Source organism: Molossus molossus, unplaced genomic scaffold (assembly GCF_014108415.1).
Source record: "Molossus molossus isolate mMolMol1 unplaced genomic scaffold, mMolMol1.p scaffold_m16_p_8, whole genome shotgun sequence".
NCBI lineage: Eukaryota > Metazoa > Chordata > Mammalia > Chiroptera > Molossidae > Molossus > Molossus molossus.
Window position 1 is genome coordinate 7,118,209 of NW_023425402.1, and position 26,580 is coordinate 7,144,788.

The 26,580-nt window shown below is 44.2% G+C and overlaps 1 protein-coding gene across 4 annotated transcripts in view; it reads right to left on the bottom strand.

Annotated features, from left to right (window-relative positions):
- Positions 1-26,580, bottom strand: part of FKBP5 (FKBP prolyl isomerase 5) — a 159,333-nt gene that overhangs the window by 124,819 nt on the left and 7,934 nt on the right. Inside the window, exons 1-2 of one of the 4 annotated variants that reach the window (XR_004957564.1) lie at positions 6,082-6,099; positions 11-112 (exon numbers count right to left, since the gene is read on the bottom strand). The exons of 1 other annotated variant lie outside the window; for it this stretch is intronic. The gene's annotated coding sequence lies outside the window, so the exon portion shown is untranslated. Of the gene's footprint in view, positions 1-10; positions 230-6,081; positions 6,100-26,580 lie in introns of those variants that run through there. 2 more of the 4 variants (XM_036247920.1, XM_036247921.1) reach the window with 2 other exon arrangements.

Genomic DNA, 26,580 nt, shown 5'->3' on the forward strand with positions numbered 1-26,580 from the left:
AAAGTCTCACCCATTACTGTAATAGGATTGAGCTTGATGTCTGTAACTTCATCTAAATCAGATTCAGGTATGAATAAAGTTTCTCAAGTGATGCTCCTCTGGATCTGATGATCTTTAAACAAAGACAACTTATGATGAATCAGAGAAAGGAAAATCTCAATAGATACTCCTATTCAAAAATAAGGAAATGGCAGGCACTTAGCAGCAACAGGTCCATAGCAATTCTGAAATCCAGCTGGGCACATGTCACCAATTCTTTGGTTAGGTGCCAGTTCGTAGGGTAGTTGAACTCCTTACACTGGCACTTCCCCCAGAAACAAAATATAGATGGAAAGCTGCCTTCTTGAGTCTTGAACTAGACCTGCCACAACATCACTTCCATCACATTCCATAGGGTGAAGTGGATCACAGAGCCAGCCCTGAGTACATAGGGCATAAATATCCATAGCCATGGGTCATCAAAGAAGAGTTTACTACAGGGGTGGTTTGTCAGAGTCTCTAACTTTGGTAGGCCCTGAACTCCTATTTTGTATCCCTAGTCCTAAGAAGCTTTCAAAAGCATAGCTCAGACTCTTCAATGACTCAGATTGGCAAATGTCCTCAGATACAAGCAGCCCCAAGTACTGGACTCACTTCTCTGCTAAGGTTGCCAGATTGAACAAATAAAAAATTACAGGACACCCAATTAAATTTGAATTTCAAATAAACAACAAATTATTTTTTAGTATAGGTATGTTCCAAGTATTACATGGATATACTTATGCTAAAAAATAATGTGTTATTTATCTGAAATTCAAATTTAACTGGAACATACACTAAAACAATATTTGTTGTTTATCTGAAATTCAAATTTAACTTGGAGTCCTGTACTTTATCTGGTAACTCTAATCTCTCTGGACTCCTATCTTTTCATGTGTCTTGACCCAGTAATTCCTCACTATATTGCTAGATTTTAATGCTTTTAAGATTGAAAAATATTTGTCTAGCATATATAGTTGTCTTTGACAGGAGGATTGGTCCAAATTCTCAATGGCCTTTCTATATCTGGGGAAATGTTTTGCTCCTCAACCTGGAAGTCAGAAATCAAATCCCTCGTCTCCCTTGCATCTAGAACATAGACATGTGATCTATCTCTACTAATCACACACCCAAAGGAGACTTTAAATTGGAAGTGCAAGACATGAGGCTTGGTGACAGGCTCCCACTTTTCATTGGACAGGTGACTATAAACAATTCCACTTCTGGGACTTCCGGTCAAGATGGAAGGTAGGTAAACGTGGTATCGCATCCTCCCACATCCACATCAAAGTTACAACTAAACTACAGAACAACCATCATTCAGAACCATCTGAAATCCAACTGAATGGCAGTCCTACAGCTACGGAATTAAAGCAGCAGCCACATTGAGACTGGTAGGAGGGCAGAGGTGGACAGGCTGGTCCCACACCCACGTGTGGCGGATAAAAATCAGGAGGACACCTCGGCTGGGAAGGTCCTCCCTGAGGACTGAGGGGTCCCCGTCCCACACCAGGCGCCCCACTCAGGGTTCCAGTGCCAGGAAGAGAATCCCCATCACTTCTGGATGGAAAACAGCAGGAACTGAGGCTCAGGGAGGCTGAGGCAGCTGGAGCCCCAGGCAGCTCCTCTTAAAGGGCCCGCGCACAGACTTATCGGACTCACTCCCCTAAGCTTGGAGGGGAGGCAGCTCCAGGGGTGCCAGACACTTACAGGGAAGAACTGAGCTGTATGGCACTGGAGTGAGGGCTGGAGAGGGGGCTTTCTCCAGGAAAAACATGCTGTCAGAGGCCTTTGTTGCTTTGGTGAGCCCTTCCCTGGGGTGGCAGACAGCTACTATATCTGGGACTCCAGCAACCTGGCTCATACTGTTTGCCCCTCCCTGGTGATTCCCTGAGGCCCTGTCCCACCCAACTTTCAGGCCCACCCAAGCTGTTGCCACTTGCTTAACCATAGCATGGGCCTGTCTTGGATCCTGCTCCAGGTTTTCCTAAATTCTTTCAAACAAGCAGCATCTGGTCTCAGCGAGCCCCATACCTCTCATTAAGTAATACACTGAAACAAACACAGGGAGGCAGCCAAAATGAGGAGACAAAGAAACAGGTCCCAAATGAAAGAACAGAACAAAACCCCAGGAAAAGAACTAAGCGAAATGGAGATAAGCAACCTCACAGATGCTGAGTTCAAAATATTACTTATAAGGATGATCAATGAACTTAGTGAGAACCTCAGAGAACTTAGTGAGAGCCTCAAGAGCATAAAATCGGACCAGTCGAAATGAAGGAGGTACTAACTAAAATAAAGAATAATTTACACAGATTCAATAGTAGAGTTGGTAAAGCCAAGAAGCAAACTATTGATTTGGAATATAAGGAAGCAAAAATACCCAATCAGAACAGCAAAAAGAAAAAAGAATCTTAAAAAAATGAGGATAGTGTAAGGAGCCTCTGGGACAACTTCATGTGTGCCAACATTTGAATCTTGGGGGTGCTGGAAGGAGAACAGAGAGAACAAGAAATCAAAAACCTATTTGAAACAATAATGGCAGAAAACGTCCCTAATTTGGTGAAGGAAAGAGACATACACGCCCAGTAGCACAGAGAGTCCCAAATAAGATGAACCCAAAGAGGCCCACACCAAGACACATCATCATCAAAATGCAAAAGGTTCAAGACAAAGAGAGAATCTTAAAAGCAGCAAGAGAAAAGCAGTTAGTTACCTGCAAGGGAGTTCCCATTAAACTGTCAGCTGATTTCTCAAAAGAAACTTTGCAGGCCAGAAGGGAGTGGCAAGAAATATTCAGAGTGATGAAAAGCAAGAACCTACAACCAAGATTACTCTATCCTGCAAAGCTGTCATTTAGAATCGATGGCTATATAAAGACTTTCCCAGACAAGAAAAAGTTAAAGGAGTTCATCACCACCAAACCGTTGTTATATGAAATGTTGAAGGGTCTTTTTAAAGAAAAAGATAAAATATATGAACAAACAAAATGGCAATGAATACATATCTATCAACAATGAAATCTATAAACAAAATGAACAGGCAGAACAGAAACATTCTCGTAGATACAGAGAACATTTTGTTGGTTGCCAGATGGGAGGGGGGTTGGGGGAATGGGTGAAAAAGGTGAAGAGATTAAAAAGAACAAATTGGTTGCAAGACTAACAAACCTCAAAGGGAAGGGGGTTGGGGTGGGGGATAAACTAAAGAACTTATTTGCATAACCAATAGATACAGACAACAGTGTGGGAAAAGGCAGAAGGGGGGTGGGAGTGGGGAGGAGGGGGTCAATGGGGGAAAAATGAGGAACATCTGTAATACATTCAACAATAAAGATAAAAAGAAAATAAAAATAAAACAAAACAATTCCACTTCTTAAAATGAGACAAATCTTGCCCAGCCAGTGTGGCTCAGTGGACTGAGCATCGTCCCATGGACTGAGAAGTCCCGCTTCAGTTCCTGGTTAGGGCACATGCCTGGGCTGCAGGCTCGATCCCCAGTGGGGAGCATGCAGGAGGCAGCTGATCAATGTATCTCTCTCATATTGATGGTTTTATCTCTCTCCCTTCCTCCCTTCCTCTCTTTCTGGAAAATCAATAAAAACATATTTTTTAAAATGAGACAAATCTATATATACTGTAGCAGAGATTGTTAGTCATCTCTCTCCTCTTCTACTCTGATTTTTGAGCTGGGAACATGGTTACCTGGAATAAAGGATATGTTTCCCACCCTGACCGGTTATGCTCAGTGGTTAGAGTGTCGGCCCATGGACCAAAGAGTCCCAAGTTCGATCCCAGCCAAGGTCATGTACCTCGGTTGCAGTTCATCCCTGGCCCCAATTGGGGTCATGCGAGTGGCAACCAATCATTGTGTCTCTAGATGCAGATGTAATGGCTGGAGCTCAAATGTAATGGCATGGAGCCATATTGCACCATGTGGTAGAAGATCCATGTTGAGGAAAGCATAGTAAAAGACAGAAGGAATTTTGTCATATTGTGCTTTGTGTGTCTTGCTTAGCAAAGAGTAAACGCCTGGAAAAGGGAAGTGTGTCTTAGTCATTGCTGAATCTTCAGCACCTACAGCAGTGCATGCAAAAAGTAGACCTTCAGCCCAGTTGGTGTGGCTCAGTGGTGGGCACTGACTCATGCACCAAGAGGTCATCGGTTCGATCGGTTGTGGGCCTGATCCCCAGTGGGGGGCACGCAGGAGGCAGCCAGTCAATGTTCTCGCTCATCAATGTTTCTATCTCTCTTCCTCTCCCTCTAAAATTAATAAAGAAAAAAAAATTTTTTTTAAAGTAGACCTTCAATAAATTTTAAATGACTATATATTATTTTTAAAAGACAGAAGGAATCTGGGTCCCTGATGATTGTGGAGTCCTAGTTTTGCCTGGCTATTTACCTCTGGACTTCATTAATGAGAGAGAAATCAATGTCAAATTTGGAAGGCATTGACATTTTAAATTTTCCGTCACTCATAGTTAAACCTAATCTTAACTGATACACATAATGATGTGAAATGATTTCTAATATAAATTGTTAAATTTTAAAAAGCAAGGAGCATCCGGTCAGTGTGACTCAATGGTGGAGCATCGACCCATGCACCAAGAGGTCGCCAGTTCTATTCCTGGTCAGGGCACATGCCCAGGTTGTGGGCCCCATTCCCAGTACAGGGTATGCAGGAGGCAGCCAATTGATGTGTCTCTCACATCGATATTTCTATCTCTCGCTCTCTCCCTTCCTCTCTCTCTAAAAGCAATACAGGAAAAAAATATATATATATACACATATACATATATGTAGTATATGTGTATATATATATAATTGATTTTTTTAAATCCTCACCTGAGGATATTTTTTTTGTTTATCTTCAAATAGAGTGGGAGGGAGAGAGAGGGAAACATCAGTGTGAGAGGGACACATCAACTGGCTGCCTCCCAACCAGGTCCAGGGACGAATTGCAACCAAGGTACATGCCCTTGGCCGGAATCAAACCCGTGACTCATTGGTCAGGGACTGATGCTCTACTGTTGAGCCAAACCAGTCAGGGCTATTTTATTGATTTTTTTAGAGAGAGAGAGGAAGGGAGAGAGAGAGAGAAACATTAATGTGAGAGCGATACATCGATCGGCTGCCTTCTGCACCCTCCCCACTGGGGACTGAGCCTGCAATCCGGGCATGTGCCCTGACAAGGAATTGAACTGGGACTTTCAGTCCATGGGAGATGCTCAATCCACTGAACCACACTGGCAGGGCAATGATTTACATTTTGAAATCACAAGAATTTTGTGGAATTATGGCTGTTTTTTTCCTCTTTCTACATTTCTGTATTTTTTAGGTTTCTAAGTATATTTACATGCAAAAGCAAATTGCCCCAGACAATAAAAATCACTCATGCTTTAAGTATTGAGATATTTCTGTTTTGTTGCTATGCATACACTTTAATTCCCAGGACCTCAAAGACCAATATATTGAACATATGCTTTGAACTGCAAATTTGTTCAACAAAATATATATATGGCACCTACTATTTATCAGGCACTGTTCTAGGTAAAAATCGACAAGATATCTTTGTTCATGGAGCTGATGTTCTTGTGGGGCAGACAAGTAGACAAACATAAGATTCTTTTGATAGGGCTCACTACTAGAGAAAAAGCAAGCTAAAGTGATAAAAAGTGTTGGGGACCCAATAGAGAGGGAAGTAAGGAAAGACTTCTGAGAAGGTAACACTGGTGCTGGGAGATGAGAAAGGGCCAATTATGGAAATTATAAGAGAATGAAAAGTCCAGGGAAGAAGCCCTGAGCATGGGAGGAACAGAGAGAAGGCCAGAGCAGACGGGAGAAGATTAGGGGTGGGGGAGTGGTACCAGAAGGGGGGGGGGCACATGTGGGCTTAGTGAGAGACCGCTTATGCCTAACCAGATTGCTAAAATCAAAATGACCAACAATATCAAGAACTGGCAAAGATGTGAACAAATGGAACGCTCAGACTTAGCTGGTGGAAACGTAAAACCACTTTGGAATACAGTTTGGCAGTTTCTTTGGAAGTTAACCATATACTTACCATATAACTTGGCAATTCTGCTTCCAAGAGAAATTTTTTTAAAAATGTATTCACAAAGAGAGTTGTACAAGAATGTTGGTAGCAACTTTTTCATAATAGCCTCAAACTCCAAATGACAAAAATCTCTGTCAACAGGAATGGACAAGCAAATTGTGGTACAGCCATACAATAGAATACAATGCAGCAATGAGAAGGAACAAATGAATACATGTAAAATCATGGGCAAATCTCAAAAACATTATGTTGAGCCCTACAGGGTTTGGTTCAGCGGTTAGAGTGTTGGCCTGAGGACCAAAGTGTTGCAGGTTTGATTCCCAGTCAAGGGCATGTACCTGGATTGCAGATTTGATCCTGGGTCATGTGGTAGGCAACCAATCAATGTGTCTCTCTCACATCGATGTCTCGGTCTCTGTCTCTCTCTCTCTCCCCTTTCCTCCCTTCCACTCTATCTAAAAATCAATGTGAAAATATCCTTGGGCAAGGATTAATGACGACAACAACAAAACATTATGCTGAGCAAAAGAACACATACTGTGTGATTCCATGTATCTGAAATTCTAGAAAATACTAATCGAATCCAAAGTGACAGAAAGCAGATTAGGGGCAGCTCAGGCCAGGTGGGGATTGAATGCAAAAAAGGAAAAAGGACACTTTCAGAGTGAAGAAAAGTATCTATACTGTGATAGAGGTTACATTTGTCAAAACTCATCAAACTGCTCTGGCCAGTTTGGCTCAGCGGTTAGAGCATTGGCCTGCGGTCCAGAGAGACCAGGGTTCGGTTCCTACTAAAAGCACATACCTTGGTTGCAGTTTGTCCCTGGCCCTGGTTGGGTTGTGTGGGTGGCAACCACTCGATGTGTCCCTTTCACGTCAATGTTTCTCTCTCTCTCCCACTCTATCTGAACAAAAAAATGAAAAAATGTCCTTGGGTGAGGATAAAAAAAAAACTCATCAAACTGTACACATAAATTAGTGGATTGCATGGTATGAAAATTACACCTCGGTAAAGTTGATCTAACACCCACACAATGTATGTGCTTATTTACTAGTTTGGTCCATTATCTGATTCTCTGTATTTTCCAGGAAGGAGCTTGTAAACAATCACTTCTTTTTTTTTTTTTAATCCTCACCCGAGGACATTTTTGCATTTATCTTCAGATAGAAAGGGAGGGAGAGAGGGAGGAAAAGAGAGAGAGAAACATCGCCACCCACACGACCCCAACCAGGGCCGGGGACAAACTGCAACCAAGGTACATGCCCTTAGCAGGAACCGAACCCTGGACTCTCTGGTCTGCGGGGCCAACGCTCTAACCGCAGAGCCAAACTGGTAGGGTAACAATTGCTTCTTAACTGCTCACTTGTCTTTTTCCCTCCGCCCATAACCCCAAAGTGAATTAAACCTGTCACCAGAATTTCCAGTTGAAGCTGACTCCGCCACCTCAACCCTCACCACAGAAATGTTCATTTCCATTTTACAGAGAAAAGAGACCCGGAATTCACGAGTCCCAGTATCACCCTTTAGCATTAGCCTGGGAAGAAAGAGTGACCCCTCGAAGCTGAGCATTCCATTCCACAAATAGGCCCTATGGGGCCTGGGGCACAGAGATGAGTGACCACCCCCCCAGCCCTGCCACTGAACCATTCACCATCTCAGATGGTTCAGTGGGCCTGAGATCCAGCCTGGGATTTGAAAACAGACTCCTGAGCTCCCAGAGATTCTCATCTGGGGAGGGTGTTGTTAACAAACTCTCAGAGTCTCCTGCAAGCCATCTGTGAGAAACAGTGGTTTCGACAGAAAGAATACTGAAGCCATTTAGAATAAATAACAGCTGAAATTGTTCCACATTTGACGAATGAACCCCAAACAGGCTAAACACAAGGAAAATCTCAGTATGGCACATCATAATCAAATTGTTTTAAAAAATAGTGATAAAGAGCCTGGCTGGTGTGGCTCACTGGTTGAGCGTCGACCCATGCACCAAGAGGTCATCAGTTCAGTGCCCGGTCAGGGCACATGCCCAGGTTGTGGGCCTGATCCCAGTGGGGGTCATGCAGGAGGCGGCCAGTCAATGTTCTCTCTCATCGATGTTTCTATCTCTCTCCCTTTCCTTTCCTATTTCTCTCTAAAAGCAATAAAGAAACAAGAATTAAAAAAAAAAAAAAAACAGTGGTAAAGAGAAAGTCTGGTTTAGGGGATCTAAGTGAAAGTTTTTGCAGGATGGGGGGCATTATAAGAAAGCCCCAGAAGTGGGTGACATGTTCAGAACAGGAGGGAAGGTGAGCCTGATAGTTCAAAGTGAATCCACAGGCCCTCGCGGTTTGCTCAGGAGCGCCAGTTGTGCCTGCCCCTGGACGAGGGCCCAGGCTCTGTTTTGTAAGCTAATCCCTCTCCACCTGCCCTTTCACTGTGAGGAGCCAGATTTGTATCCCCTCCCAGCCTAGTTCTCAGAGATCTTCGGGCTCTCTTTGCATAGCTGGATGGTGCTGTCACCCTGTTGTGCAAACAATCAACAGGTACAGTATTTCCCAAGCCTGGCTACATGCAGGGCTGTGAGCTGACTGTCCCTGAGGAGACAGAACCACCAGCACCTACTCTCTGGGGACTTAGCTCTGTGTCAGGAACTGGGCAGACCCTCGAGAACTAAAGTTGGCTGTGTGCCCTGTGCACTCCCAGAAAGTATTTACTCGGGTTTCCTTGCTGCTTTGCTTTCTTGTGCAGGCCCTACGGGCACAAAGCAAAATTACTCTTATCCCAAGAAACCGGTGTATCAGCCTGCATAAGGGACAGAGGCAAAAGGTGGGGGTGGAGGGTGCTAACTCGGCTATTTGGCAGCTGAGGAGGATATCGCTCAGGTCAACAGGACCACACTTGTAAGGAGAACGCTGGGACTTGAGAGAAGTGGCAGCAAAGGCCAAATCCTGTGGCCTAGAAGAGAGATAACCCAGTGAAATTCTGTATCATTTCAAAGACCTTTGATGATATCAACTAACAGAGCACTTATTGGAAGCTGGCCCATGGTCTAGATGCTTTAAGTGCCTTAACCAATTTAATCTTCAACAACAACCCCAGGAAATTATGCCAATGACGTGCCATCTCAGCAAGTGGCAGAGCCGTGGCTTGTCCTCTAAGCCACCCTCCCCCCCCCCCATTCAGAGGGGAGCGTAGGAAGACTGAGCTGTTGGCTGGTTGGCTAGAGAGCCCAGTGTGTTAGATTGGAGGGTCAGCACACTCCTACCCTGGGGATTCTTGTTTGAGCTTTTCCCCAGACTTAAATGATCAATTTGCATAAAGATAGCAGACAATGAAAAAATCAGCCACTTGTCCAAAAATGTACATCCATCTAGGGTGGAAGTGAAGGTGACTTCAACCCCTTCCACTCTACCACACAGTTGCCTAGTCTCACCCCCATGACATCCTCTCTTCCTTTCCTGCCCTTTCTACCTTCAAACCTGGGGAGCCAAACATTCTCTGGACTTCCTTACCCTCCTCCCATCTCTCCAATTATCAAAATCTTTCACGACTCATCCCAAATCTCACCTCTTCCAGAAAGCCCTCACAGACACCCCTGTCTGGAACAACTCTGTCCCTGGCCTGTGCGCAGAGATGGGGTTTTCTTTCAGCATCAGCCACAATTCACCTTGCATTAGGTCACTTCTCAGTGGGTCTGTCTCTCTGGTGGTATAACCACAGGGATGGCTTAGCATGTAGCTGACACTTGCCCTTGTCATGGGCAGCAGGTGTCATGGTAAGCAGGTCATTGGAGGATCCTGAGGACATCTCTCTTCATTGACTTGAAAAACTTAGGCTTGGAGAGCCACATAAATTCCATGTAAAAAACAAGACAATAAGATGAAAGCATGATGTATGAGATTTTATTCTTAAAATCTATTTTCTTTTTTTTTATCCTCACCCAAGGACATTTTTGCATTTCTCTTCAGATAGAGTGGGAGGGAGAGAAGGAGGAAGAGAGAGAGAGAAACATCAACATGAGAGACACATTGACTGGCTGCCACCCGCACAACCCCAACCGGGGCGGAAGATGAACCACAACCGAGGTATGTGCCCTTAGCGGGAACCAAACCCAGGTCTCTCTGGTCCGCGGGCCAATACTCTAACCTCTGAGCCAAACTAGCCAGGGCTCAAAATCTGTTTTCTTTAAAATTTTCTATGTTCTATAAAAATAAATAGCTTTATTTTATTAAAATTAGCATGGGAGATATCTTACTGAAATGAAGATGAGCCCTACCTCTTCATTCCATTAAATTTTAATTAGTTCATTCATTCATTGATCAGACATTAACTGACTCTGACTGTTCAAAAGCTATGTAAGTTGGTAGATACTTAGAACAGTGAGTGAGGTCGTGTAACGGCGGGGCTAACTTCAGAAACTCTTCAGCTGAACTGGTTGTGTGTAAATCCCATTCCACCACCTATTCAGCATGTCACCTTAGAAAAATAAGTCACTTAAACTCTCCGTGTATCAATTTTCCCATCTCTAAAATGGAGATGATAAATAGTAGCAACCATCAAGGTTGATACCTCAGTCAGAATAGTGCTGGTATGTGCAAGTCAAAATGTTGACTTTTAAATCATTATTGTCAGCACTATTATAAAGTATCTTCTAATAAAGACCAAGAAGAACCCCTTCAATCTGGAAAGATGAGGAGGTCCTTCCTAGGTCAAGGAGAGGTTGGGCATGCCAGGCAACAGCAACAGCATACAAAGGCTCAGAGGTGTACACCAACATGGCCATGTGGGGGGGCCAGGAGGCTGGAACATCACATACAGGTGGGGGCCCTGCACAGAGGGATGGCTGTGCCAGGTCAGGCATTTGGGCCTTCATCCCCAAGGTAATGGGAAGCCAGTGCAGGGTTCTAAGTTACAGATCAGCTGTGTGTTTGGGCAGATTGTTCTGGCAGCAGTGTGGAGGATGGTATATGCTTGGAGGTGAGACCCCCACTTTGAAGCCCTGGGACGGAGGTGGTAAGAGATGTCAAGGCAGTGGCCCTGAAAAGAGAGCGTGGATGGGGGGCAAGAATAACCCATGGGATAGGGGACTGTTTGCATGGGGTAGAGGAGGACAGATCTGGGGTGGCCCCCAAGTTTTACTAACCAGTATAGGAAATACAGCTGGAGGACCAGACAGGAGGTGGTATTTGTGATGTTCTGGGTAGGAGTGGGCAGAGCTCACAGTGTTTGAGCTCCACTCCTGGGGTTGCTCTGCCTGTGTGGTGTTCCCGGGGCCCCCAACCAACATGCACATGCGCACACACTCTTAGAAGACGGTTACTGTGGCTTACTCATTTCTGTACCCACCCCTCACCCTCCCTGCCCACCCCATCACCCCCAGGCACAGGCTCTGTGCTCGGCGCAGCTGAATTGGGTTTAAGGGAGTCCAAGCTTGCTCTCTGCCCAACCCTGCAGATGGGTAATCCTGTCACAAACACAAGCACTCCTCACCCGTCTCTGGATCACTGCTGTGCTACCCTGGAGGAGTCCAAGAGAAGCCCCCCTCCCACTAGGGGGCCAGCCTGCCTGGGACCCTGATGTCAGCCCAGAGCTGCCACATCAACCCGGGCACTAGGCCTTCTTCGAAGCCCCCCCACCCCCCGCCCAAGGCGATGGCGAGGGTGGTGTGGCAGTGAAAGCAACGAGAAGAGCAGGCACACCTACTGGTCCCACAGAACCACGGCTCTTCGGAGACCTCTGCTCACGGAAGTGATGGACTCCTTACCCCTACCCCACCCCTGTCAGGCCCGCAGCAAGGCGCTGCCCCAAGTGAACTCATAGCTCTTGGGGTTTTATTGGCTCCCCATATGGCCATCAGTAAGTAAAATTAATACAAAAGCCTCCAATAAGCCCTGGCAGGGTAGCTGAGTAGGTTAGAGCATTGTCCTATACACCAAGGTTGTGGGTTCCATCCCTGGTCAGGGCACGTACAGGAATCACCAACAGACTTCCGGTCAAGATGGCAGTGAAGGTAAACTTGGACTCACCTCCTCCGACAACCACATCAAAATTACAATTAAACTACAGAACAACCATCATTCAGAACCATCTGAAATCAAGCTGAATGGAAGTCCTACCACTACTAAATTAAAGAAGAAGCTACGTCAAGACGGGTAGGAGGGAAATTCCAAAATGGCGGCCGACTGAACGGAAGCTACACAGACCGTCTCCCAGGACTAAACTGGAATTACAACTAAAATAAAGACAAATCGTCAGGAAAAAGCAACAGAAAAGCAGCTTGCGAGGACCATATAACCAGGGACACTGACTCGAACCTGGTAGGATTGCAGAGGCACGAGAGGGGGGCTGGGAGCCCACAGACAGCAGCGGCCGTAGCTGTGAGCAGCGCCCGCGGTTTACACTCCCAAGCGGGCTCCACAGCGCAGAGCCGGGACAGAGGCTAAAACAGCCACAGCCACTCACCTTGGGCTCCAGCAGAGGGAGGGCGACTGAACTGTGTGGGGACACTTGGGATTTGTAGGGCACTCAGACCTTTTGCTGAGTTGTGGCCACACGGGTCTGTGGCCTTCTTACTCCTTCCCAGGGCTCTGGGGAGTAGCGGTGGCCCCTCCCTCAGAGATTCAAACCCACCCACTGGCTATTGAAATGTAAATTGAGGCTCATTAACAACCAGCATCTGCCCCACCCCCTGGAAATCCCCTTATGCTGAGCACCTGAGGGAGTTTTTTGTTTGTTTGTTTTTGTTTTTTAAATCTTTATTGTTGAATGTAAAATGTATTACAGATGTTCCACATTTTCCCCCATTGACCCCCTCCTCCCCACTCCTGTCCACCTCCTGCCTTTTCCCACACTATTGTCTGTGTCGATTGGTTATGCATATAAGTTCTTTGGTTTATTTCTTCCCACCCCCCCAACCCCTTTCCCTTTGAGGTTTGTCAGTCTAGCAATGAATTTGTAATTCTTAATCCCTTCATCTTTTTCACCCATTCCCCCAACCCCCTCCCAACTGGCAACCAACAAAATGTTCTCTGTATCTATGAGAATGTTTCTGTTCTACCTGTTCATTTCGTTTGTAGATTCCATTGTCGATAGATATGTATTCATTGCCATTCTGTTTGTTCATATATTTTATCTTTTTCTTCAAAAAGACCCTTCAACATTTCATATAATAACGGTCTGGTGGTGATGAACTCCTTTAACTTTTTCTTGTCTGGGAAAGTCTTTATATAGCCATCGATTCTAAATGACAGCTTTGCAGGATAGAGTAATCTTGGTTGTAGGTTCTTGCTTTTCATCACTCTGAATATTTCTTGCCACTCCCTTCTGGCCTGCAAAGATTCTTTTGAGAAATCAGCTGACAGCCTTATGGGAACTCCCTTGTAGGTAACTAGCTGCCTTTCTCTTGCTGCTTTTAAGATTCTCTCTTTGTCTTGAACCTTTTGCATTTTGATGATGATGTGTCTTGGTGTGGGCCTCTTGGGGTTCATCTTGTGTGGGACTCTCTGTGCTTCCTGGACTTGTATGTCTGTTTCCTTCACCAAGTTAGGAAAGTTTTCTGCCATTATTGTTTCAAACAGGTTTTCGATTTCTTGCTCTTGCTCTTCTCCTTCTGGCACCCCCAAGATGCGAATGTTGGCACGCTTGAGGTTGTCCCAGAGGCTCCTTACACTATCCTCATTTTTTTGGATTCTTTTTTCTTTTTGCTGTTCTGATTGGGCATTTTTTGCTTCCTTATATTCCAAATCGATGGTTTGCTCCTTGGATTTACGTACTCTATTATTGAAGCTGTAAATTATTCTTTATTTCAGTTAGTGCCTCCTTCAATTCTAACTGTGCATCCATGATTTCTGACTGGCCCTTTTTTATGCTCTTGAGGCCCTCCCTAAGTTCACTGAGGTTCTCACTAAGTTCACTGAGCATCATTATAAGCAGTATTTTGAACTCAGCATCTGTTAGGTTGCTTATCTCCATTTCGCTTACTTCTTTTCTTGGGGTTTTGTTCTGTTCTTTCATTTGGGACCTGTTTCTTTGTCTCCTCATTTTGGCTGCCTCCCTGTGTTTGTTTCTATGTATTACTTAACGAGAGGTATAGGGCTAGCTGAGACCAGATGCTGCTCGTTTGAAATAATTTAGAAAAACCTGAAGCAGGATCCAAGACAGGCCAATCCTATGGTTAAGCAAGTGGCAACAGCTTGGGTGGGCCTGAAAGTTGGGTGGGGTGGGGCCTCAGGGAGTCACCTGGGTGGGGCTACCAGTGTGAGCCAGGTTGCTGGAATCCCAGATATGGCTTCTGTCTGCCGCCCCAGGGAAGGGCTCACCAAAGGAACAAAGGCCTCTGACAGCAAGTTTGTCCCGGAGAAAGCCCCCTCTGCAGCCCTCACTCCAGTGCCAAACAGCTCAGTTCTTCCCTGTATGTCTCTGGCGCCCCTCAAGCTGCCTCTCCTGCAAGCTTAGAGGAAGAGAGTCCGATAAGTTCGTGCGCGGGCCCTTTAAGGAGCTGCCTGAGGGCTCCAGATGCTTCAGCTTCCGTGAGCCTCAGTTACCGCTGGTTTTTCCAGCAAGAAGTTATGGGGACTTCTCTTCCTGGCACTGAAACCCTGAGCGGGGCACCTGGTGTGGTACGGGGACCCCTCAGTCCTCAGGAAGGACCTTCCCAGCCGAGGTATCCTCCTGATTTTTATCCCCCACACGTGGGTGTGGGACCAGCCCGTCGAGCCGCCACCACTGCCGCCCCTCACGCCTCCGCCCCTCCTACCAGTCTCGATGTGGCTGCTGTTTTAATTCCGTAGTTGTAGGACTTCCATTCAGCTTGATTTCAGGCGGTTTTGAATGATGGTTGTTCTGTAGTTTAGTTGTAACTTTGATGTGGATGTGGGAGGACGCAATACCGCGTTTACCTATGCCGCCACTTTGACCAGAAGTCCGGGAGTTTTTCATTTAACTGAGAAATCAAGGCTCTTCAAGTAACCAGGACTAATAGCCTCCAGGCAAAAAGCTAGAGGATAACTGAACCATTCCTAGGCTTACAACTCTGCCCAGGAAAGTAAGACTTGACAGTGGTGTTTAACGTGGGTCCTCCCACGCTCATCCAAACCCAGAAGAAGAAGCCACAAATAGCAAAATTCCAACACTCACAGGGAAAATTTGGCAGGCTCCAAAGCCCACTGAGATAGCCAAAATGGTAAAACAAACAAACAAATGCCAAATGAAAGAACAAGAGACCTCTACCAAAGATGAGATAAATGAGGAGCAGTTAAGCAAGTTGACAGAGCTAGAATTCAGAGCCATGATCTTGAGGAAGCTCAACAGTATGAGTAAGGACATCAACACCATGAGTAAAGACACAGAAATATTGAAAATCAACCAACTGGAAATTAAAAACCACCAAGAAGAAATGAAGCATGATAGCAGAAATAAACAAACACATTGGAAGGTCTAAAGCTGAGGACCGGATCAATGAATTAGAAGACAGGGCAGAAAAAAATCAACCAATCAGAAATCCAAAAGGAAAAAACAATTAAAAAACAGGAAGACAGCTTAAAAGAACTGTAAGACAACTAGAAATGTGGTAATATTCACATCATAGGAGTCCTCGAAGAAGAAGAAAATGAGCAAGGGTTAGAGAATATATTTGAAGAAATAGTGACAGAAAACTTCCCTAATTGGGTGAAGGAAGAAGACATTCAATTTCAAGAAGCACAGAGAACCCCAAGTAAGAAGAATCAAAACAGGCCCATACCAAGACACATAGTAAATGAAATGCCAAAAATTAAAGACAAAGAATCCTACAAGCAGCAAAAGATAAGCAACAGGTTACCTACAAAGGAATCCCCATAAGGCTCTCAGCTGACTTCTCAACAGAAACACTGCAGGCCAGAAGGGAATGGCATGAAGTAATCAAGGTCATGAAAAACAAATTTCTGAATCCAAGACTACTCTACCCAGCAAGGCTATCATCAAAATAGAAGGTCAAATAAAGAGCTTCCCAGACAAAAAAGGCTAAGGGAATACATTAGCACCAAACCAGCACCGCAAGAAATGTTAACTGCTATAATTAGAAGAAATAAGAAGAAAAATATAACCACACTAAACAAAAATGGCAATAAATAAGTACATATTAGTAATCACCTTAAATGTAAATGGATTAAATGCTCCGATAAAAAGAAACAGAGTAGCTGATTGGATAAGAAAGCATGACTCATATATATATATATATATATATATATATATATATATATATATATTTTGTTTGCAAGAGACCCACCTCACAACAAAAGACTCACATAGGTTGAAAGTGAAGGAATGGAAAAGAATCTTCCAAGCAAACGGAAAGAAAAACTAAAGCTGGGGTAGCGATATGCATATCTGATAAAATAGATTTCAAAATGAAGGCCATAACTAGAGACAAAGAAGGCCACTACATAATATTGAAAGGATCTATCCAACAGGAAGATATAACCTTGATAAACATATATACCCCCAACACAGGAGCATGAAAATATATTAAAAATCTTCTGGAGGACTTCAAAGGAGAAATCGATAGCAATACAATCATAATAGGGGACTTCAACACTCTAATGATATTGTTGGATAGATCCTCTAGACAAAAAATTAGCAAGGAAACAGAGACTCTAACTGAAGCACTAGACCAAATGGATTTAATAGATATCTACAGAGAATTACACCCCAAAACTACAGAATTCACATTCTTCTCAAGTGCACATGGGACATTCTCAAAGATAGACCTCATGATAGGACACAAACTAAATCTCTACAAGTTCAAGAAGATTGAAATCATATCAAGCATCTTCTCAGATCACAATGGCATGAAACTAGAAATCAATTGCAACAAGAACATGCAAAGACATTTGAAAACATGGAGGCTAAATAGCATGTTATTGAACAATGAAGGGGTTACCGAGGAGATCAAGGAAGAAATTAAAAACTTCCTGGAAACAAAGGAAAATGAACACACAACACAAAATTTATGGGATGCAGCAAAAGCTGTTCTGAGAGGGAAGTTCATAGCACTACAGGCCTATCTCAAGAAACAAGAAAAATTTCTAATAGACTATATAACCTCACAGCTTAAAGAACTAGAAAGCAAACAAACAAACAAACAAACAAAAAACACCAGAGCAAGTAAAAGGAAGGAAATAGCAAAGATCAGAGCAGAAATAAATGACATGAAGACCAAAAAAACATTTCAAAAAATCAATGAAACAAAGAGCTGATTTTTCGAAAAGATAAACAAGATTGATGGACCCCTAGCTAGACTCACCAGGAAACAAAGAGAGAGAATCCAAATACACCAAATCAGAAATAAAAGAGAAGTAACAACTGACACCACAGAAATACAAAAGATCGTTAACAACTATTATGAATAATTATATGGCAAGAAATTTGACAATCTAAGCGAAATGAACAAATTTCCAGAAACACATAGTCTCCCAAAACTGGACTGGGAAGAGGTAGAAAACTTGAACAGACCCATAACATCTAAGGAAATTGAAGTGGTAACCAGGACTCTCCCAGCAAACAAAAGCCCAAGCCCAGATGGCTTCACAGGGGAGTTTTACCAAATATTCAAAAAAGAACTAACACTCATTCTCCTCAAACTATTTAAAAAGTTCAAGAAGAAGGAAGACTTCCAAACTCGTTTTATGAGGCCAGCATAATTCTAATTCCAAAACCAGAAAAAGACACTACAAAGAAATAAAACTACAGGCCAATATCCCTGATGAACACAGACACCAAAATCCTGAACAAAATACTAGCAAATCAAATCCAGCAATACATCAAAAAAATTATTCACCATGACCAAGTGGAATTCATCCCAGGGATGCAAGGCTGGTACAATATTCACAGATCAATAAATGTGATATATCACATAAATAAAATGAAAAATAAAAACCACATGATCATATCAATAGATGCCGAAAAAGCATTCGACAAAATACAGCATCCATTTCTGATAAAAACGCTCAGCAATGTGGGAATAGAGGGATCATATCTCGACATAATAAAGGCCATATATTAAAGACTTACAGCCAACATCATTTCGATGGGCAGAAACTAAAAGCATTACCCTTAAGAACAGGAACAAGACAAGGATGCCCACTTTTGTCACTCCTATTTAACATAGTACTGGAAGTCTTAGTCACAGCAATCAGACATGGGGAAAAAGTAAAAGGGATCCAAATTGGAAAGGAGGAAGTGAAACTGTCATTATTTGCAGATGACATGACATTATACATAGAAAACCCTAAAGACTCCATCAAAAATCTACTAGACTTAAAAAATGAATTTGGCAAAGCAGCAGGATACAAAATTAATGTCAAGAAATCTACAGCATTCTTATACACCAATGATGAACTCACAGAAAGAGAAACTGAAAAAAACAATCCCATTTACCATCGCAGCAAAAAAATTAAGATACCTACGAATAAACTTAACCAAAGAAGTAAAGGACCTTATTTGCAGAAAACTACAGGACACTGATAAAAGAAATAGAGGAAGATATTAAAAAAATGGAAGCACATACCTTGTTCATGGATTGGAAGAATTAACATCATTAAAACGTCCAAAGCAATCTATAGATTCAGTGCAAGCCCCATCAAAATACCAATGACATATTTCACAGAACTAGAACAAATACTTCAAAAGTTCATATGGGCCCTGGCCGGTTTGGCTCAGCAGTTAGAGCCTGGGCCTGCGGTCCAGAGAGACCCGGCTTCAGTTCCCACTAAGGGCATGTACTTCGGTTGCAGTTTGTCCCCGGCCCTGGTTGGGTCGTGCGGGTGGCAGCCACTCGATGTGTCCCTTTCACATAGATGTTTCTCTCTGTCTCTGTTCCTTTCTCTCCCTCCCACTCTACCTGAACAAAAAATGGAAAAATGTCCTCGGGTGAGGATAAAAAATAAAAATTAAAAACAAGTTCATATGGAACCAAAAAAATCCCCGAATAGCCACAACAATCTTGAAAAAGAAGGACAAGTAGGTGAGATCATAATACCAGATATCAGGTTATACTACAAAGCTACTGTAACCAAAACAGCCTGGTACTGGCACAAGAACAGGCATATAGACCAGTGGAACAGAACAGAGAACCCAGAAATGGACCCAAGACATTATGCTCAAGTAATATTTGACAAAGGAGGCAAGAGCATACAATGGAATAAAGACAGCCTCTTTAATAAATGGTGTTGGGAAAATTGGACAGCTACATGCAAAAAAAAATGAAAGTAGACCATCAACTTACACCATACGCAAGAATGATCTCAAAATGGATAAAAGACTTAAATGTGACCCGTGAATATATAAAAATCCTAGAAGAAAATGTAGGCAGCAAAATGTCGGACATAATACGCAGCAGAATTTTCATGGATACATCACCTAAGGCAACAGAAACAAAGGAAAAAATAAACACATGGGACTACATCAAACTAAAAAGCTTCTGCACAGCGAAAGAAACAACCATCAAAATGGAAAGGCAACCCACTGTATGAGAGAACATCATTGCCAATGATAAACCAGATAAGGGGTTAATTTCCAAAATATATAGAGTGTTCATACAACTCAACAAAAGGAAGACAAAGAACCCAATTAAAAAATGGGCAGAGGACCTAATTAGGCACCTCTCTAAAAAGGACATACAAATGGCCAAGAGACATATGAAGATATGCTCAACATCACTAATAATCAGAGAGATGCAAATTAAAACAACACTGAGGTATCACCTCACACCTGTCAGAATGGCCGCCATCAACAAATCATCAAACAACAAGTGTGGCGAGGGTGTGGAGAAAAGGGGACTCTAGTACACTGCTGGTGGGAATGCAGCCTGTTGCAACCACTATGGAAAACACTATGGTGTTACCTCAAAAAATTAAAAATTGAATTGCCATTTGACCCAGTGATCCCACTTCTAGGAATATACCCTAAGAAGCCTGAAACACCAATTAGAAAGAATATATGTACCTCCATGTTCATAGCAGCACTATTTACAATAGCTAAGATCTGGAAACAGCCCAAGTGTCCATCAGTAGACTAATGGATAATAAAGCTGTGGTACATATACACAATGGAGTACTATGCAGCTGTAAGAAAGAAAGATCTCTTATCCTTTGAGATGACATGGAGGGACCTGGAAAGTATTATCCTAAGCAAAACAAGCCAAGCAGAAAAAGACAAATACCACATGATCTCACTTATTTGTAGAATATAATGAACATAACAGTGTGAGGAATAGGGTAGACCCAGAGACGTGCAAGTAGGGTACAGACTGACAACCGTCAGAAGAGGAGGTATTGGGGGGAGGGAAGAGATGAACCACAGAACTTATATACATGTATGAATAACCAATGGACATGGACAACAAAGCCAGGAATGGAGTGTGAGGGGTGGGGAGGAGGTTGTCAATGGGGTAAAAAAGGAGAAACATCTGTAACAAAAATAAAATAAAATAAAATAAAATAAAATAAAATAAAATAAAATAAAATAAAATAAAATAAAATAAAATAAAATAAATAAAAATAAAATAAAATTTGTATTAAAAAAAAAAAAAGACTGGTGGGAGGGGCGGAGGTGCAGATGGGCTGGTCCCACACCCACGTGTGATGGATAAAAATCAGGGGGGACACCTTGGCTGGGAAGGTCCTCCCTGAGGAGTGAGGGGTCCCTGTCCCACTCCAGGCCCCCAGCTCAGGGTTCCAGTGCCAGGAAAAGAATCCCCATTACTTCTGGCTGGAAAAACCAGTGGGAACTGAGGCTGAGGCTGCTGAAGCCCTAGGCAGCTCCTCTTAAAGGGCCCCCGCATGGCCATGGCCAGTTTGGCTCAGTGGTTGGAGCATCGGCCTGCGGAATAGAGAGTCCCAGGTTCGGTTCCTGCTAGGGGCACATAACAAAAATAAATAAACAAATAAAGGGCCCATGGATAAACTTACTGCGACTTGCTCCCTCTGAGCTCCAGTGTAGGGGAGGCAGCTCAAAAGGCACCAGAGACATACGGGGAAGAACTGAGTTGTTTGACATCAGGGTGAGGGCTTGAGAGGCAGCTTTCTCCTGGATGGATGTGCTGGCAGAGGCCTTTGTTCCTTTAGTGAGCCCTTCCCCCGCGAGGCTGGCAGAGGGCAGCCATATCTGGGACTCCAGCTACCTGGCTCACAGGATTTGCCCTGCCCTGGTGATTCCTTGAGCCCCCCCCCCCAACTTTCAGGTCCACCCAAGCTGTTGCCAGTTGCTTTACCATAGGATTGGCCTGTCTTGGATCCTGCTTCAGGTTTTCCTAAATTCTCTCAACCAAGCAGCATCTGGTCTCAGTGAGCCCCATGCCTCTCATTAAGTGGCCCAGGCCCAGCACTAGAAGCAGCCAGCTTTGGTTCACAACTTGGCTTTGCTGGAGAACCTCCAAAACCAGCAAAAGAAGCAGCCATCTGCAGACTGCTTTGTAACTTATACCTGGTGGCCCCAGATAGAACCAGGCAGTGGCTGACTTTACCCCAGAGCCAGCACACCTAGTGGACAGTTTTAGACCACATCAAAGCACCACTACCCAACCACCTCCATAAGTGACACACTCAAGGAATGGACTCAGTGGGTACCAGAGCCCTGCTAAAATAAGTCTTGTTCTGTGTGGTGGGCCCCTGCACAGTTGATCCTCCAAGGTAGTCAGAGGTCATAGATAGTGGGCACAGCCAGTCCTTGTAGCTGATCAGCCTGAGTAAAACCCTATCATTGATGTGCCAACAGCAATCAAGACTCAATTACAACAGAAGGGTATAAAGACCACATGAGGGGTGCACCTCGAGGGCCCAGCTGGAAGAGCAGGGAGGCTGTCCCACTGGATCCTACAGGACACCTACTATTTTGGGCCACCCTAGGAAGCCCAGGAGACTTAGCAACTCTACCTAATACATAGAAACAAACACAGGGAGGCAGCCAAAATGAGGAGACAAAGAAACATGTCCCAAATGAAAGAATAGAACAAAACTCCAGGAAAAGAACTAAACGAAATGGAGAGAAGCAATTAACAGATGTAGAGTTCAAAACACTGCTTATAAGGATGCTCAATGAACTTAGTGAGAACTTCAGTGAACTTAGTGAGGGCTCCAAGAGCATAAAAAAACACCAGTCAGAAATGAAGGAGGCACTAACTGAAATAAAAAATAATTTACAGAGATCCAGTAGGAGAGTAGAGCCAAGAAGCAATCGATTTGGAATATAAGGAAGCAAAAAACACCCAATCAGAACAGCAAAAAAGAATCCAAAAAAATTAGGATAGTGTAAGAGAAGCCTCTGGGACAACTTCAAACATGCCAACATTCACATCATGGGGGTGCCAGAAGGAGAAGAGAAAGAACAAGAAATTGAAAACCTATTTGAAACAATAATGACAGAAAACTTCCCTAACTTGGTGAAGGAAATAGACATGCAAATCCGGGAAGCACAGAGAGCCTCAAACAAGATGAACCCCAAGAGGCCCACAGCAAGACACATCATCATCAAAATGCAAAAGGTTCAAGACAAAGAGAGAATCTTAAAAGCAGCAAAAGCAGTCAGTTACCTACAAGGGAGTTCCCATAAGACTAATTTCTCAAAAGAAACTTTGCAGGCCAGAAGGGAGTGGCAAGAAATATTCAGAGTGATGAAAAGCAAGAACCTACAACCAACATTACTCTGTCCTGCAAAGCTATCATTTAGAATTGATGGACATATAGAGTTTCCCAGACAAGAAAAAGCTAAAGGAGTTCATCACCACCAAACCAGTATTATGTGAAATGTTGAAGGGTCTTCTTGAAGAAAAAGAAGATAAGAAATATGAACAAACAAAATGGCAATAAATACATATCTATCGACAATGGAATCTACAAACAAAATGAACAAGCAGAACAGAAACATTCTCATAGATACAGAAAACATTTTGTTGGTTGCCAGATGGGAGGGGGCTGGGGGAATGGGTGAAAAAGGTGAAGGAATTAAGAAGTACAAATTGGTTGTTAGACTGACAAATCTTAAAGGGAAGGGGGTTGGGAGGTGGGAAGAAATAAACCAAAGAACTTATATGCATGTATGCATAACCAATGGACACAGACAACAGCATGGGGAAAGGCAGGAAGGGGGCAGGAGCAGGGAGGAGGAGGTCAAACAGGGAAAAAGGAGGAACATCTGTAATACATTCAACAATAAAAATAAGTTTTTTTTAAAAAAATGCATAAATAAGTGGAACAACAAATTAATGTTTCCCCTCCTCCTCTCTCAAATCAACTTTAAAAAAAAACTTTTTTATCCTCACTCGGATAAGGTGAGGACTTTTTGCACTTAACTTTAGATAAAGTGGGAGGGAGAAAGGAAGGGAGAGAGAGAGAGAAACATCGACATGAGAGAGACACATCGACTGGCTGCCAACCACACAACCCCAACCAAAACCGGGGACAAACTGCAACCGAGGTATGTGCCCTTAGTGGGAACCGAACCCGGGCCTCTCTGGTCCGCGGGCCGATGCTCTAATTGCTTAGCCAAACTGGCCAGGGATTTTTTTTAAATATTTTTATTTTATTGATTTTAGAGAGAGAGGATGGGAGAGGGAGAGAGAGAAAAAAAACATCAATGAGAGAGAACATCTATTGTCCGCCTCCTGCACACCCCCAATTGGGGATCAGGCCCACAACCTGGGCATGTGTCCTGACTTGGAATCGAACTCGTGACTTCTTGGTGCATGGGTCGACGCTCAATCACAGAGCCACACCAGCCGGAATCAAATCACTTTTTTTAAATTGATTTTTTCAAGAGAGAGGAAGGGAGAGAGAGATAGAAACATCAACCAGCTGCCTCCTGCAAGCCCCGACTGGAGATAGAGCCTGAAACCCAGGCATGTGCCCTGAACAGAATCAAACTGGGACCTCTCAGTCCATGGACGACGCTCAGGCCACTGAGTCACACCAGCTGGGCTCAAATCATTTTTTTAAAAAAGACCCCAGTTTGATTTAAATCCAGAGGCAGCCAACTCTAAAAGCAGAGCACTCTCCTGGTCCCACATCCCCAGAGCTCCTTGACTCAGCAGGTATGAGCTTGGCTCACCTGAGAACTGAGGATGTGTATATATGTGTGCCCATACGTGCATGAGTGATACATGTGTACGTGTAAACTGACTGTGGGGGGAGGGGCTGGGGAGCTGAGGGAGCAGTGGGGTACTTTTTTTAAAAGATTTTTTTATTGCCCTGGCTGGTTTGGCTCCGGGGTTAGAGTGTTGGCCTGCTGACCAAAGAGTCGTGGGTTCAATTCCAGTCAAGGGCATGTACCTTGGTTGTGGTTTGTCCCTGGCCCTGGTCAGGAAGCAACTAGTGGATGTGTGCCTCTCATGTAAATGTTTCTCTCTCTCTCCTTCTCTCTCCCTCTCTTTCCCTCCCTCCCACTCTATCTGAAGATAAATGGAAAAATATCCTCGGGTGAGAATTAAAAAAAAAAAAGATGTTTTCAATTTGATTTTTAGACAGAGGAAGGGAGAGGAAGAGAGAAACAACCATGTGAAAGGGAATCATCACTGGGTTGCCTCCTACCAGGGATGGAGCCTGCAACCCAGGTGTGTGCCCTGACTGGGAATCGAACCAGCAACGTTTTGGTGAACAGGGTGATGCCCAACCAACTGAGCCACACCGGCTAGGCTAGTGGGGTTCATTTTTGCAAAGATGCTGGTCCATTCCTGGGCATGTAGGCAGAAGTGGGTGTGGGCATGAGTGCGGCCATGGGAACAGGAGCCTCGCGTTAGCTGTGAGAGAGGGTTTCTGCCCAGGTGTTTGTGAGTGAGGGCAGGACAGGTGAGGAGGGGCAGCCCTTCTTCTGGCTGAGGCACTGCCTTTTCATCTTATCCTTCCTGGGGTCACTTCTCAGGGTGACCATCTTTGCCAAACGTGCTCCAGTATGATACCCTGGGTGGGTCGGACCTGCCGGGTGGAAAGGCACAATCTCTTAGGGGCCCTAACAAGAATGAATTCAGTCTCTGAGAGTTGGAAAGGGGTGTGTGCAAGTGGGTGGGAGCAAGAATTCACTTCAATTCTTATAAAGATGGCTAACAAAACAGATATCTTCCCCTTGGGAGGTCCTGCCCCAGAATGGGAGGGTCACAAAATTAGGAAGGCTCTGTCTGTTCTGGTCGAGGAGACTTAGGTGACCACTCAGTGGATCCCCAAAACTGTGGGAGCCTCAGTGGGCAGTATTTGAATTAAGTCAGAAGTGACTGGGAGAATGTCAGAGGAAGACAGTGGGAGGGAAAGGGCAGGGCATTCCAGGTGCAGAAATAATAAGAGCAAAGGCACTGAGGCAGGAAAATGTAGGTACAGTCGTCCCTCATTTATCAAAGTTAATCCGTTCCAGACTCTAGTGATTGCACCTGGTGTTGTAGGATTCTTGGGGTGCTCAAATACATAGGCCTAGAGTCCATACTTACAGTAATCTTAATTTTAATTGTAATACAGGGGTGTATAATTGACTCAGACAACCGAGCGCACGTTGTATCATTTTCACTGTCTCAATCAACTTTTTTTTCCTCTAATTTCTTTATTAATTTGAGAGAGAGAGAGAAGGGAGAGGGAGAGAGAAATAGAAACATCAGTGAGAGAGAACATCGACTGGCCGCCTCCTGCATGCCCTCCACTGGGGATCGGGCCCACAACCTGGGCATGTGCCCTGACCAGGAATCAAACTGGCGACCTCTTGGTGCACGGGTTGATGCTCAACCACTGAGCCACACCAGCTGGGCTCGATCAACTTTTTAATGAATATATTTGAAAAAAACACGATAGAGCAAAGCCGCGAAAGTCAAAGCGCGAAGTGGCGAGGGACGACTATATACTGGAGACATTTAGAGTTAAAGGAAACTTAAAGACCTTGAAGCTGCTCTGGAGGTGGCCTTCCTCCCATACATAGGAGAGAAGCAACACCCAGAGAGAGGAAGTGCTTCTAAGAGCCAGAAGCAGAACGGAGGCCTCCTGACTTCCAGGTCACTGCTCTCCCTGCTTCTCCAGAAGCCTGCGAGGGAGACGGCCACGGAGTCAGGCGTCTGTTGGTTTTGCTTCCTTTGCTTTCTTATCTAAGCTGGGGAGGGCGGAGTCAAGGGTCTCTGCTCCTTGCCTCTTTCTGCCAGCAGTAGCTGTGTGACACGAACAAGTCACTTTACCTCTCTGAGCCCCTCATCTCCAATGTGAAAGGCCTTGCCTCACCTGAGAATGCTTCCTGTGCTCCCCAGGGAGCTCAGATGTGTCTTAGTCACCCTCTTCTCCGTAGCACCCAGCTGCAGCTACAGCTCAAATCAGTATTAAGTGAAGGAAAGAGAAATGATGAGCAATGACTAACTCTTCTTCCACCTCCCTAATTGAAGAGCCTGGGCCTCTCCCCTCCCCAGACCAGACAAGGGGTGCAGAAGCCCCGGAGTCAGAACAGTGAAGACCTTGAAAGGGAAGGTAGGAAACATGAATAACGAGCTGTACAGAGGCCCTGACTTCTTGTGGCTGGTGGATGCCCTAGAGCCGTGG